A 13171-nucleotide genomic window follows, 5' to 3' on the forward strand; every position below is an offset into this window, starting at 1 on the left:
TGGCTGTGGTCCCAGTTGTTCTGCAGGCTTGCATCTAGGAGATCGGGGTCCTGTTAGCCATGTTCACACCACTGCACTCCAGCCTGGGTGACAGAATGAGACCCTGTCTCAAAAAAATGAGTAAAAAGGAGAATGTAATCCCATTTACAATTGACACACAAAAGTACCCACTAATACATACAATCAAGGAAGTGAAATATCTCTACAATGAGAACTAGAAAACAGAGCTGAAAGAAATCAGAGATGACACAAATAAATGGAAAAACATTCCACATACATAGGTTGGAAGAACCAGTATCATTAAAATGTTCACACTGCCCTAAGCAATCTACAGATTCAATGCTATTTCTATCCAATTACCAATGTCATTTTTTCACATAATTAGAAAAAATGATCATAAAGTTCATATGGAACTAAAAGAGCCCAAATAGCCAAGGAAGTCCTAAGCAAAAAGCATAAAGCTGGAATCATCATGTTACCTGACTTCAAACTATGCTACAAGGCTGCAGTTTTAAACAAAATGACATGGTACTGGTACAAATGTAGACACAGATCAACATAACCGAATAGAGACCTCTGAAATAAACCTGCCCACATACAGCCAACTGATATTCAACAAAGTTTACAAAAATAAACAACTGGGAAAGGATACCCTATTCAGCAAGTGCTTCTGGGAAAACTCGCTAACCACATACAGCAGAGTGAAATTGGACCCTTGCCTTTCACTACATACAAAAATTAACTAAAAATGGATTAAAGACTAATGTGTAAAACCTAAAACTATAAAAATACTAGAAGAAAATCCAGGAAATACTCTTCTAGACATTGATCTATGCAAAGAATATGACTAAATCCTTAAAAGCAATAGCAACAAAGACAAAAATTGACAAGTGGGACCTAATTAAACTAAACAGTGTCTTCACAGCAAAATAAACTATCAAGAGAGCAAACAGACAACCTACAGAATAAGAAAAATTTTATTTGCAAACTGACAGAGGTCTAGTATCCAGAATCTATAAGGAACTTAAATCAACAAGCAAAAACCAAACATCTCTATTTAAAAATAGGCAAAGGACATGAGCAGACACTTCTCAGAAGACATACAAGTAGTCAACAAACATGAAAAAATGCTCAACCTCACTGATCATCAAACAGATACAAATCAAAACCACAATGAGGTACCATCTCATACCAGTCAGAATGGCTATTATTAAAAAGTCAAAACATAACAGATGTTGGTGAGGTTGTGAAGAAAAGGAACACTTATACACTGTTGGCGTGAATGTAAATTAGTTCAGCCCCTGTGGGAAGCAGTTTGGAGATTTCTTAAAAGAGAACAGTCATTCGACTTAGGAATCTCATTACTGGGTATATACCCAAAGGAAAATAAATCATTTTACCAAAAAATACATGCATTTGCATGATTATCTCAGCACTATTCACCATAGCAATGACATGGAATCAACCTAGATGCTTATCAATGGTGGATTGGATAAAGAAAATAGGATACATATACAAGAGCCATAAAAAGGGTGAAATAATGTTCTTTGCCGCAACATGGATGCACCTGGAGGCCACTATCCTAAGCGAATTAATGCAGGAACAGAAAACCAAATACCATATGTTCTCACTTATAAATGGGAGTAAAACATACGGTACACATGGACACAAAGATGGGAACAATAAACACTGGGGATTCCAGAAGGAGGGAGGAAAGGCATGAGGCATTGGCTGAAAAACTACCTACTGGGTACTATGTTCACTACTTGGGTGACAGAATTGTTAGAAACCCAATACTCAGCATCACACAATATACCCGTGTAACAAACCTGCACATGTACCCCTGAATCTAAAATAAAATTAATGAAAATAATAATCCAAAAACTAAACAAAACAAAGCAAAACACATATTCTTCAGGACTCAACTTTGAATTATTTTCAGTATATACTGAGAAGTGGAATTGCTGGATAATCTGGTATTTCTATTTTTAACTTTTCGAGGAACCACAATACTGTTTTCTACAGGAGCTGTCCCTTTTTATATTCTTTTCTGAGACTTAATTTTTCTGAGGGGATTCTTTATTTTTTTGTTTCAAGCTTGTTTATATTTGCTTAATAAAGCATTTTTATGATGGCTACTTTAAAATCTTTGCCAGATAATTCTAAATATCTGCCATATCTGTGTTCATATCTACTAATTACATTTTTCTCATTTCATTTAAGATATTCCTAGTTCTTGGTATATGTGGTTTCCTAGTAAAACTTGACCATTTTGTGTATTAGATTATGAGACTCCACATCAGACTTAAATAATATGTCTTGATTGACTTCTGCAGACAATAAATACTCTGAAAGAAAGAGGATGTTGCCACCTTATTGCAGATGGGAGTAGAATTACAAGTTCCCCACTTGACAGCTGCAACAGAAGGGGTCCCTTGTTACTGCTGGGCAGGGTTCTGGGCTGTGGTAAAAATTACGATTTTCCACAAGACTATTCTGACACTACACAAGCAAGGAGGGGATCCTCATTTCTTCTGAGGTGAGTAAAAGTTCTGGTACCCCACATTTCCTCTACTGACACCATAGTGGTGTAGGTGGAGGCTCATTGCTACCCAGCAGGAATGAAGGTCTCAGCTTCTTACTTGGCCATCTCTGACACCACTCTGATGGTGGGGTTGGGACACATTGTTACAGTATGGAGAGGGTGAAAGTCTAGACAACTCACTAGCTTTTGTTCCTGTGAGTAGAATAGGGTCACAGTTTTTTTTCTGTGGTGTTGGCTATAGTAGAAAATTTATTTTCTAAGAGTTTCTTGTCTTGTTGGGCTGCCTCTTTCCCGATCCTTTGTCTAGGGAACAGATTTTTGTTGGCTTTTGTTTGTTTGTACCTACTGGCATTTCAGGAGTTTTGGTTTCTGTAGTACCCATTCTTGCATCTTTGAGGCAAAAAGAAAACCCATGGAACTGACCGCCATGTCATTCTCTGGGTCCCAAGGTCCCTAGTTAGTCTGCTGCTTCCCTCCACCTTTAGGAGTCTTACTATGTTTGTTGTTGTATATAAAGTCCAAGAGTTTTAGTTTTACCCTGCAAGAGAATTAGGGAAACATACATGTGCTCCATCTTCCTAGAAGCAGGATCCTGAATATTTGAGAAGTTAAGACTGAAAACAAAAACAAAAAAAAAATTTTGGAAGATTCTGAATGCAGTGTAAATGAGATTGTGGAGGTACTCATGGGGACAAAAATCTAGTGTTTAAATAAAACACTAGATATACCTTTAAGCTTCCTTGATACCAAAGCAAAAATAACATAATGACTTATATTATTGCTTTTGTTTCATAAAAGGAAGCAAATCTGTTGACTGGAAAGTTTTTCCTGGACCTACATTTTAGGAGAGATTGTTATGTGTATTCCTTGTAGAGAGAGGCTTTGGTTAAATTCATAATATCTTTAAACTGAGATTTTTCAAAGATATTAGATTATTTCTTATAGGTGAGCATTTCTTACACAGAGCATCTATAAAAGCTAAAATCTTAACTAAGGCAGGGCAGGCAAGCCCCCACATTGGAGCTTAGCTGAAGAGGGTTTTTGGTTTTGCCCAGGAAGGAATTTAAGAGTGAGCCAGTAGTGTTAGACAGCAACTTTTATTGAAGCTGCAGGTACAGCAGCAGCAGAGGTATTGCTCCTTGCAGAGCAAGGCTGCCCCATAAGCAGTTGCCTAGAGTAGCAGCTCAAAGGCATGTCTGCAGTCATATTTATACCCACTTCAATTGTATGCAAATTAAGGGGCAGATTATGCCGAAATTTATTGAAATAGGGTGATAACCTCCAGGTCGTCAGATTATTGCCATGGGAAGGGGTAGTAACTTCTGGGTGTTGCCATGGCAATGGTAAACTGACAGGGCATAGTGGTGGGCGTGTCTTATGGAAAGCTACTTCCACCCATTCCCTGTTTTAGCTAGTCCTCAGTTTGGTCTGGTGTCCTAGCTCTGCCTCCAGAGTCAAGTTCCACCTCCTAACACATAACCTATTTGGTAATGACACTTCTAATAGTAGTTAAGCTAATAAAACCTAAGTATATTATGTTTTGGTATCTATCTTATTGTTTAGAGGTCAAAGATATAGAGAAACGGATAGTAAATTAGTTTCTCCTATTCTCTCTCTCAAATAGTGGATATCTTATAGGAATATTTTACAAGGGTAGCATTGCCTGGAACTTCTAAGTCTTTTTGTTGAATGTATGGAGCGAGTATAATCTGACATATTATTTCAAGAAATCTATAGTATACATTTGATATAGATATTGTTTTAATACTATTATATCTAAGACAAAATTTCCTGATTAAATAAATTCTGTTTTCTGGAAAAGTGTTTCATCTGTGGATGATGTTATAGATGGGGTACAGTGAGAAGAAAATACATTTTAGAATACCTACTACATTTTAGACATTGTACTTGAAATTCTCTGTATATAACTTTTAATTTTTAAAATAATTCTGTGGAGTGACTGTTATTATTCTAATTTTACAGGTAGAGAGACTGAGACTAGGGGATATTGAATCATTTACCCGAGGACACACTATTAGGAAGTGTCAGGGTTAGGATTCTATATCCAGTCCTGTCTCGTATTCCTCTCTTACATAGACTCTGTGCTTCAGCCAATCTGCTTAACCGAAGATGAAATTAAAAGATAAAATGGATGCAAAATACTTATTTAGTAAGAAAGCAGTGAATGGAGGTGAGAACACATAGCAAAATTTAAATCAGTGAGTTCAGCTTCTTAGCAGCAGCTTAAATCAAAATTATTATGAAGGAATTTGAAAGAACTGGTTCAATGATAATTTTAACTTTCTGTAAATTTCATTTTACAAACTTTATCTGGTTTAGCAAGAATCATCAACTATTTATGGGACTTAGGGTTGTCTTATGAGATGTCAGAAAGAGTTTGGTCATCTTTGGTATAAATGTATACTACCACTTGTATTTGGTAAAATGCAAAACATACCAAAGTGTATGTATTTGCAGTGCAATTATTTTAAATAATTTGATAATGCACTAACTAAAATATGAATCCCTAAAGCTTTAAGCTCAGAGATAATCTTAGTTGGCCCAATCTCTTATTTGATTGGAAGGAGGCTGAAGGAGCTGATCATAATCCTGAAAGATACAGTCCTAAACACCATAATCCCAAATGTTGAAATCTCAAAAGATTGAAATATAATACTGGAAAAAATAATTTTAAAAAAATTTAAAAGATATTTCCCTACATTTCATAGGACATTTGAGAAACATAAAAACATGACAAAACATTTCATAGGATATCTTAACAATAAAATGGGCAGTAATAACATATGTGTTTTTGCAAGCATAAACAAGTATACTAACAACAGTCACATCATTGTAACAGTTATGAGCAGATGAATCCTATGCATAAAGAAATAGGTGAAAAGGGAAATGTATAAACATGCATCACTGTGGTTGGTAATTGTGTGTACCCAGCTTTATAATGTGGTCATCTGAAATACCATGACAAACAACCTAAGTCGTTTGATGAGACAGATCAAAAACTACAATGGGTCACCACTGTGTACGTAGTCATCCAAAGAGCTGAGATCTTGAGAAATTTTATCTTTCACAAATGTACGTGTACAAAAAGGGCATTTCTTCATTTACTGAGGAAATTTCGACATTTTTATATACACACACAATGCTTATATACAAAGTCAATATTGTGATAATGCACTTTCATGGAGTCAAATTTGCAAAAAATGCATAAAACAAATTAGAACTCTCTAAAGGTCTCCACACAATTTATTCCTTCGGTATTGGAAATGATGTGAAGATGAAATACATAGCATAGTGAATTGCAAAAAAAAAATGCTGAAATTTGAAAATAGTGAAGAAAACTAAACGAACGGCAAAGAAAATTTGACATGAGAATGTGTATTACAGGAATAGATTGTGGGCAATTGCATAGGGATAATCCATAAGAGCTGGACTGACATGAGGCAAATTATCCTGTGATTGTGATTTTCAAGATTTTAGATGTTAGGGATTTTAGAATTTAGGGATTTGTATTTTGGGGGACTTTGATCTTTCAGAATTTCAACATTCAGGATTACGGCATTTGGGATTGTATCCTTCAGGATTATGATACAAATCTGGGAGCTGATACTCTGAGAGACCAAATGGCTTAAGCTCTCAAGTGACTAGCAGTTAATCCAGGACTAGAATTGGTCGTTCTGAATTCCAGTTCAGTATTTCATATTAAAATAATCCAAAGACATTCCAAATGCAGTTACTTTTCACTATATTTCATGGATTGGTTTCAGGACCTTATGTGTACCAAAATCCTTACATACTCAAGTCCCACATCTGCATTTGATCAAAAACAATCTGTGTATAAGTGGACCCATGCATTTCAAACCTATGTTGTTGAAGGATCAACTGCAATTTTATTTGTCTAAAGATAAGATTTTGCCTAATTTTAAATGTCATTTAAAATTTGCAATTGTTTAGTCTTATTAGCTTAATGTTTTACAGTGCTATAATTTGATAATTGCACTTGAATATCAGGGCCTAAGAAAATACAGTTAAAAAGCATGAAATGTCTTACCTAGAAGGACTTTATATAGTTAGCATAAAGTCCACCCAAATGGGAACTCTTAAAGGAAAGGAACATATTTCAACTATTTTTTAATTTTCTGCACTTGTCTTAGGTCCTACTTGAATTTTAGTCAAATGTGTGAATAAACTGTAATACTTTTAAATATTAGAATTGAACAAGACCTTAAGAAATCGTGAAGTCCAACACCTTAATTTTAATCTTAAGGAAACTCATAACAAATGACAGTATATGGCTTAAGGTCGTGCAAACTAAAAATGTAATGTACTTACACAGAGTTTTCTAGTGCAATAAAGACCCTTCCCTTCTCAGGCCATAGACCACACAGTAGTCCTGCATTGCTCATAGTTGACGTGGATGGTGCCCTCACAGTTGTATAGATGCACATAGTGTCTTGGTGCATGAGATAGATAATTACTGCCCCTATTTTACAGATGAGGAAACAGGCCTAAAGAGGAAGGGACTTACCCAAGCTAGAGACAAATTATGTGTATGAGAACAAATATTGAACCTCTTCTATCTGACAATTTAGTAGTTTTTATTTCTTACAATACTCCAGGCTGGAATAGCTCATTTGATCTTTCATGTCTAGCCACATAACACTTTCTAAACAACACATAAAGCAGATACCCAAGATTGCATACTATTTATAGTTCTATTTCTGGCTCACATTGTCTTTCTAACTACTCACACTTTCTAACTTGCTCACACTGTCTTTCTAACTACAACCTTGACTCACCTTCATGGTAGAGAAGTCATGGTTGACTTTTACCTTTGGCTGCCTTCCCAATTCAACCCCAATTCCCTGTCACCTCCTACCTTAGTTTCCTTCCACCCTAGCACATCCCTTTTTGTCATGATTAGCTATTGGGTATGATATAATTTTCTTAAGATTTAATGGGATTACTCCTGTATGTCATCAGATTTTTTTCTCTGACTTTAATTTTGAACTTCTCTTAGAATTATCTTGCCACTGAGTAAAATTTCCTTCTCTGCACACTATCTCTGGATGATTCATCTTTGCCCATCACAGGGGTGTGCATGCCAACACCTACACATGCAGGTGAATCTGCTCCAGTGATATATTTTAATTACAGATTTAGTCAGAAGTAATTAAGTCTTTCTGTAACGAGGACATGAACCCAGTTTTAAAAATTCATGCTGCTTCAGATATCCCATGTGTGGTTTGTGCCACCCTGGTTTTCAGAGTAAGAAGGAGCCCCTAGTGTAGTTAGATTAATTAATAGAAGGAGAATAAACTTAATGGAGCCAGAAAAGTGTAAAAAAATTGTGATTTCCCCTCTATATCTCATGCAGATAAAATGGCCATCCTGGGATTGTGGCAGGGGATGGCAATTGCATTTTAATGACAGGGCTGATGGTTTCGGCACTGCACCAGATGGAAGGGCCTTTTTAGAGCAAGGCCCATTCATTGCCTATGTCGATTTTCCCTCTGATGCTGGTTAACAAAACCTGGCAAGAGATAAAAGTAATGAGGTTGCATTTTGATCCGTTGGATTTTAATTCCTATTCTCTTCTTTGACTTGTTTCAGTCAAATCTTGATTCCTGTGAAAAAGATGCTCCTTTAGACACTTTCTGTTTTCTGTACTGCCTATGAATGGTAGTAGCTTATTTTTGGGGAACCCAAATTCTATAAAATGATTCTCAAGAACATAGATTGGAAAGGATGAAGTCCTGAATTAACACTAATGAAGGCCAAACCCGTGAGGAATTTTTAGAATGTTATCATACAGGTAAACAGCCAGATCATTGGAAAGCCACTATTGATCCAATAATTGAAATGATTCAGATATATATGAACCTGGGATTGCTGTGAAATTACATTCTAAGGCACAAAGTGCTACTCTACCATGGGCCTTGCCACGCCCAGGTATATAGTTCTGAAGCAATAAAATGAGTCATTGGGAATCATCTCAAGACTCTTTTACTTTCATCTAAACCATTTGATTTAGCAATCTTTCTCCCTTAAGATGCCTTCTTCAACCTTTCTTCCCAGAGAAAGATCATTTGTTATCTTCTCAGTATAATTTGGTGTTTTGAGGGGAATAAACATCAGACTTTCACAGATGTCACAGCCTTGATTTATAGGTAAACTATTTGTTCTAATTATACAGAATGATTCACAGCTTATGCAAATGTGTGATTTATTACCAAACCACCTCTTTATATGTGGGCTCCATTCCCTTTAGTTTGTCAGCAAAGTGCTTCTTAGGAATGCTTGTATTACCTACATTGGGCTGCTGAATTCCTTTTGTCTTTCTCCTGAAAGCTTAGAATAATAATGTTTACTTTCATTCATTTGACAAAAATTCAAGGAGCAATCTCTGTGCCTAAGGCACTGGGGATATATAAAAGATGGTCGCATTTGTTGATATGGAGGAGATAGGGAGAGGACAGATTCTATATCACTTTAAAGCTCCTTATCTCCTGTGAGCCCCACAGTAGTCTGGCAGGGTAGGTAAGGCAGCTCTTATTCTGACAGTTTTACAAATGAGGACACAGGCTCTAAGAGGGAAAGTGACCTGCCTAAGGTCCGTTAGTATAGAAAGTATAGGAATCCAGTAAGAATGGTCCATAATTCTTGGCGCCCAGAATCAGCTGACATGTCTGCGTGTGTGTGTGTGTGTGTGTGTGTGTGAAGGGGTAGGGTAGGGAATACAGTCAGGGTTGGGAGATTATTGTTTCCCTACATGAAATGACAGAATAGGTATTATATTTTCTCAAAATAGCTCCACAGTGTATGTACCTCACCCAGGGCCTGACATTCTACTTTGTTTGGTTTAAGGCATCAAAGGCTGGTCTTAAAATGCCAGTGTTCTTTGTGAGGGAAGTGCATGTTACTTGTTATTCATTCATTTGTTTGTTCATTCAGAAAGGCTTAATAGAAACCTATCCAGTACCTGGTCTTGAGCTAGGTACCAGGAGAGGAGTAGAGGATGGTAGTTGTTTGGTGGGGGTGTGATACAAGCATCAGTTTTGTCATAGTCTCTCTCATCATGGAGCCCACAGCCTTCCTCCCATGTTTCCATTTACTGACATGCTTGACCTACTATGTTCAAGCTACTGAGAATTTCCACACAGGCAAATGATTTTTTTTTCTATTCGTGGCTTGGGTATCAGCCCTTCTTTTCCTCCTCTGCTGATATGTGCCTGTGTTATCTCACTAGAGATTGGGCTCTTTGAAATGAGACATATTGTATTCCATCTCTGTGTTTCCAGTAAGTTCTCAACAATGTCTGATCTAAAAACAAAAGAACACACTAATGCAATGTTAAAGTCGCCTTTGCGTTTTTCTCTTAAAGCTTTCTTCATTTTGGGCTTGGTTTTGTTTCTCCTTGTTCTCCAGAATCAAAGAAGGTGTACTCAGAACTAGAATCTCTTCTTTAATTCCAAAATATCACAAAGGCTTCCTCCGTTATTTGTAATCCTCGCCAAAGTTCCTACCCTCATCTTGTGACTTCTTCACAGATAAAGAAGGAGTAAATAAATTAATGTGAATATAGTGTAACATTGGGCAAGCCTCCCTGGGACTTAGTTTCTTTCTCTGTAAAATAGTAATAATCTCTATTTGGGTCTAAGCATAATCAAGTGAGAGTATATATATTGCCAAGCGGTATTTCAAAATTCAGCCCACGTGTCAGCTCCTACAGGAAGTTTATTCTGACCCCTACTTTCTATGCTATCTTAGTTGCCTTCTCAGTTTTGCAGAGTTCCATAGTTTCCCTCTGTTATGTACTCAGGACATTATATTCTCTGATTTTGTTTGTCTTTCTCTTCTATTACACAGTCTAAATGCTTTAGACTGTCTCTCAGTCATCTTTGTATTCACTCAAATTAATCAACATGTGTTTATTGTGGACCTATTAGGCAGCAGTCACTGTACCAGATGCTGGAAATAAGACCAACCCACAGCCTCTGCCCTCAGGAAGTTATAGTACTTAGCTTAGGCTCAGCACAGAATAGGATGAATGAACGCATGAACAAATGAAACTACTTAGTAAATGTAGTGTTATTCAGATGTTATTTATACTCTGAGCACACTCAGTTGAAATGAGGTTTTGATTCAATGTCATCATTAATCTTCCCAGAGTTTTCTGTGCCAGTGCTCTTTAAATTAATATGTGGCTCTCCCCTTGTTTGTGAGTTACTTATTATCTCAGAATTAGGTTACACAGAATCCCTTTCCCAGCTTAATTACTCCCCATCTCCTTTTCTAACGAATGTCTTTCTTTACTGATAACCTTTAACTTGTGTATGAGAGAAAGCCTCAGAAAGTAGCAGATGAGAAGGAACATCCTTTTTATCTTAAAAGAGACCCAGTTTTCTCTGAAGATCCATGAGTAATACAAGGAGGCTTTATGGGCAGTAAGCTGCTGGGTCCCTAAATTTTCTTTGAAAGAGAGGGAGCAGTGCTTTACATTTTTCTATTCATAGTAAAATGTTGGTCGGTCATACAATTTATCTTCCAAACCTGAAATTTTTAAGTGGAAGAGTACTATTGATAATTATTCCTGGATAACTTGCATAAACTAGGACTGTCTCTGGAAAACCAGGGTATATATGTTCTCCATAATAATGGCAAGGTAGCAGAGTGTCAGGCATGGGCTAGAGTCAAGTCAATTTGGGGTCCAATCCTGACTCTGAAACTTAATACAACCGTGGGCAAGCAAATAACTACATCTATTTTTCCATCTATAAAATGAAGCTATTACACCTATGTCCTATGTATATTGCATTAATTGAGATAATACATGTAAAGGTCCTGGCCCATGGAAGTTCAAAGAACATTAGTTTCCTTTCTTTTTAACTTATTCAATAGCAGCTCTGCCATTAACTCAATGTGTAACCTTAGACAACTTTCCCCATTTTCTTATTAGTCAAATGACAGGATTAGAATAAATGATCTCCCTAGTCTTTATTTTACCTAGATATCTCAGAATAGTCCATTTCAAATAAACTTATTGCCATAAACCTCCAAAATATCTTGGGGATCTTGAGGTTTATATGTCCCAGATGTCCTTGACATGAAAAACAGCACAAAAATTCTCCAACAGACTATCACTCACTTAAGTTCTGAAATTATAATTATCAGGTTATCAGGTCTTTCTCAGTTCTAAGTAACATTATGTCCTCCTCTCTTAGAACCAATATAGCCAAAGCCCATGACTTCAACATTTGTAACCCTGTAACATCAGAAAAATTGGGATATTCCAAAGTGACATGAAATAGTCTTTAATGCTTTTAATCCAAGCTTTAAGCTATTTTTTGAATGAAGAGCTTGTGGCAGCTGATCCATTTCCCTTTGAGAATTCTCTTCTCCATAATAAATAGCCCAAATTATTTAAGCTTATTTTTCTAAGGATATACCAACAGTTATTTAGTCACTGATGGTTCATCTTGCTGGAGTCTGGTCAGCTGGTCTGTATTTCATTTCAGTGTGGTCAGTGTGGTTCCTCACTCTCTTACCGATCTGTCACCAAGTCTTATTGATTCTATCTCCCTAAGTTATATTAAGATGGTGCTTCTTTTCTATTCTCTCTGCTTTACAGTTCTATACTTACGTTTAGTTCAAATGCACAGTAAATAAATACTTAATACATGCTACCTACCAGGCAGTGAAGATACAAAGATGAATAAAGAAGTAGTCTCTGCCTTCAATGAGCTATTATCATTGAATGTTTGAACTGGAAATAGCCTTAGCATTCATCTAGCCCAAATGCCTGATTATATAGACAAGGAAATTGAGACTCAAAAACAGAAAATGACTAGTACAAAGTCACACAGCTAATACTGTGGAAGACGGTGTGGTGATTCCTCAAGGATCTAGAACTAGAAATACCATTTGACCCAGCAATCCCATTACTGGGTATATACCCAAAGTATTATAAATCATTCTACTATAAAGACACATGCACATGTATGTTTATTGCAGCATTGTTCACAATAGCAAAGTCTTGGAACCAACCCAAATGCCCATCGATGATAGACTGGATAAAGAAAATGTGACACGTATACATAATGGAATACTATGGAGCCACAAAAAAGGATGAGTTTATGTTGTTTGCAGGGACTTGGATGAAACTGGAAACCATCCTTCTCAGCAAAGTAACACAAGAAGAGAAAACCAAACACCGCATGTTCTCACTTATAAGTGGGAGTTGAACAATGAGAACACATGGACACAGGGAGGGGAACATCACACACTGGGGCCTGTTGGTGGGGTGGGTGGCTGGGGGAGGGATAGCATTAGGAGAAATACCTAATGTAAATGAAGAGTTGATGGGTATAGCAAACCATCATGGCAGATGTGGTGCACATGTACCCCAGAACTTAAAGTATAATAAAAAAAAAAGAAAGGAAAATTCTTCAGTGAAATAGATCGCATAAATAAAAAAAAAATCACAACTTCCGGAAATCAAGGAGACACTTAGAGAAATGCAAAATACCCTGGAAATTCTCAGCAATAGAATCAAACAAGCAGAAGAAAAACTTCAAAGCTTGAAGACAAGCCTTTTTAATTAATCCA

General features: G+C 36.6%; 1 protein-coding gene and 2 long non-coding RNA genes across 8 annotated transcripts in view; 2 read left to right on the forward strand and 1 right to left on the reverse strand.

The window, feature by feature from the left end:
* Positions 1-13171, forward strand: part of LOC101147269 (AGBL carboxypeptidase 4) — a 1515476-nt gene that overhangs the window by 546517 nt on the left and 955788 nt on the right. The window lies entirely within an intron of this gene.
* Positions 1-13171, reverse strand: part of LOC129524047 (uncharacterized) — a 68041-nt gene that overhangs the window by 41346 nt on the left and 13524 nt on the right. The window lies entirely within an intron of this gene.
* LOC109024566 (uncharacterized) overlaps positions 2422-13171 on the forward strand; it is a 103714-nt gene continuing 92964 nt past the window's right edge. Inside the window, exons 1-2 of the long non-coding RNA XR_002004061.2 lie at positions 2422-2539; positions 4529-4736. This is a non-coding gene — a long non-coding RNA (uncharacterized lncRNA). The remainder of the gene's footprint in view (positions 2540-4528; positions 4737-13171) is intronic.

Source organism: Gorilla gorilla, chromosome 1, assembly GCF_029281585.2.
Source record: "Gorilla gorilla gorilla isolate KB3781 chromosome 1, NHGRI_mGorGor1-v2.1_pri, whole genome shotgun sequence".
Lineage (NCBI taxonomy): Eukaryota > Metazoa > Chordata > Mammalia > Primates > Hominidae > Gorilla > Gorilla gorilla.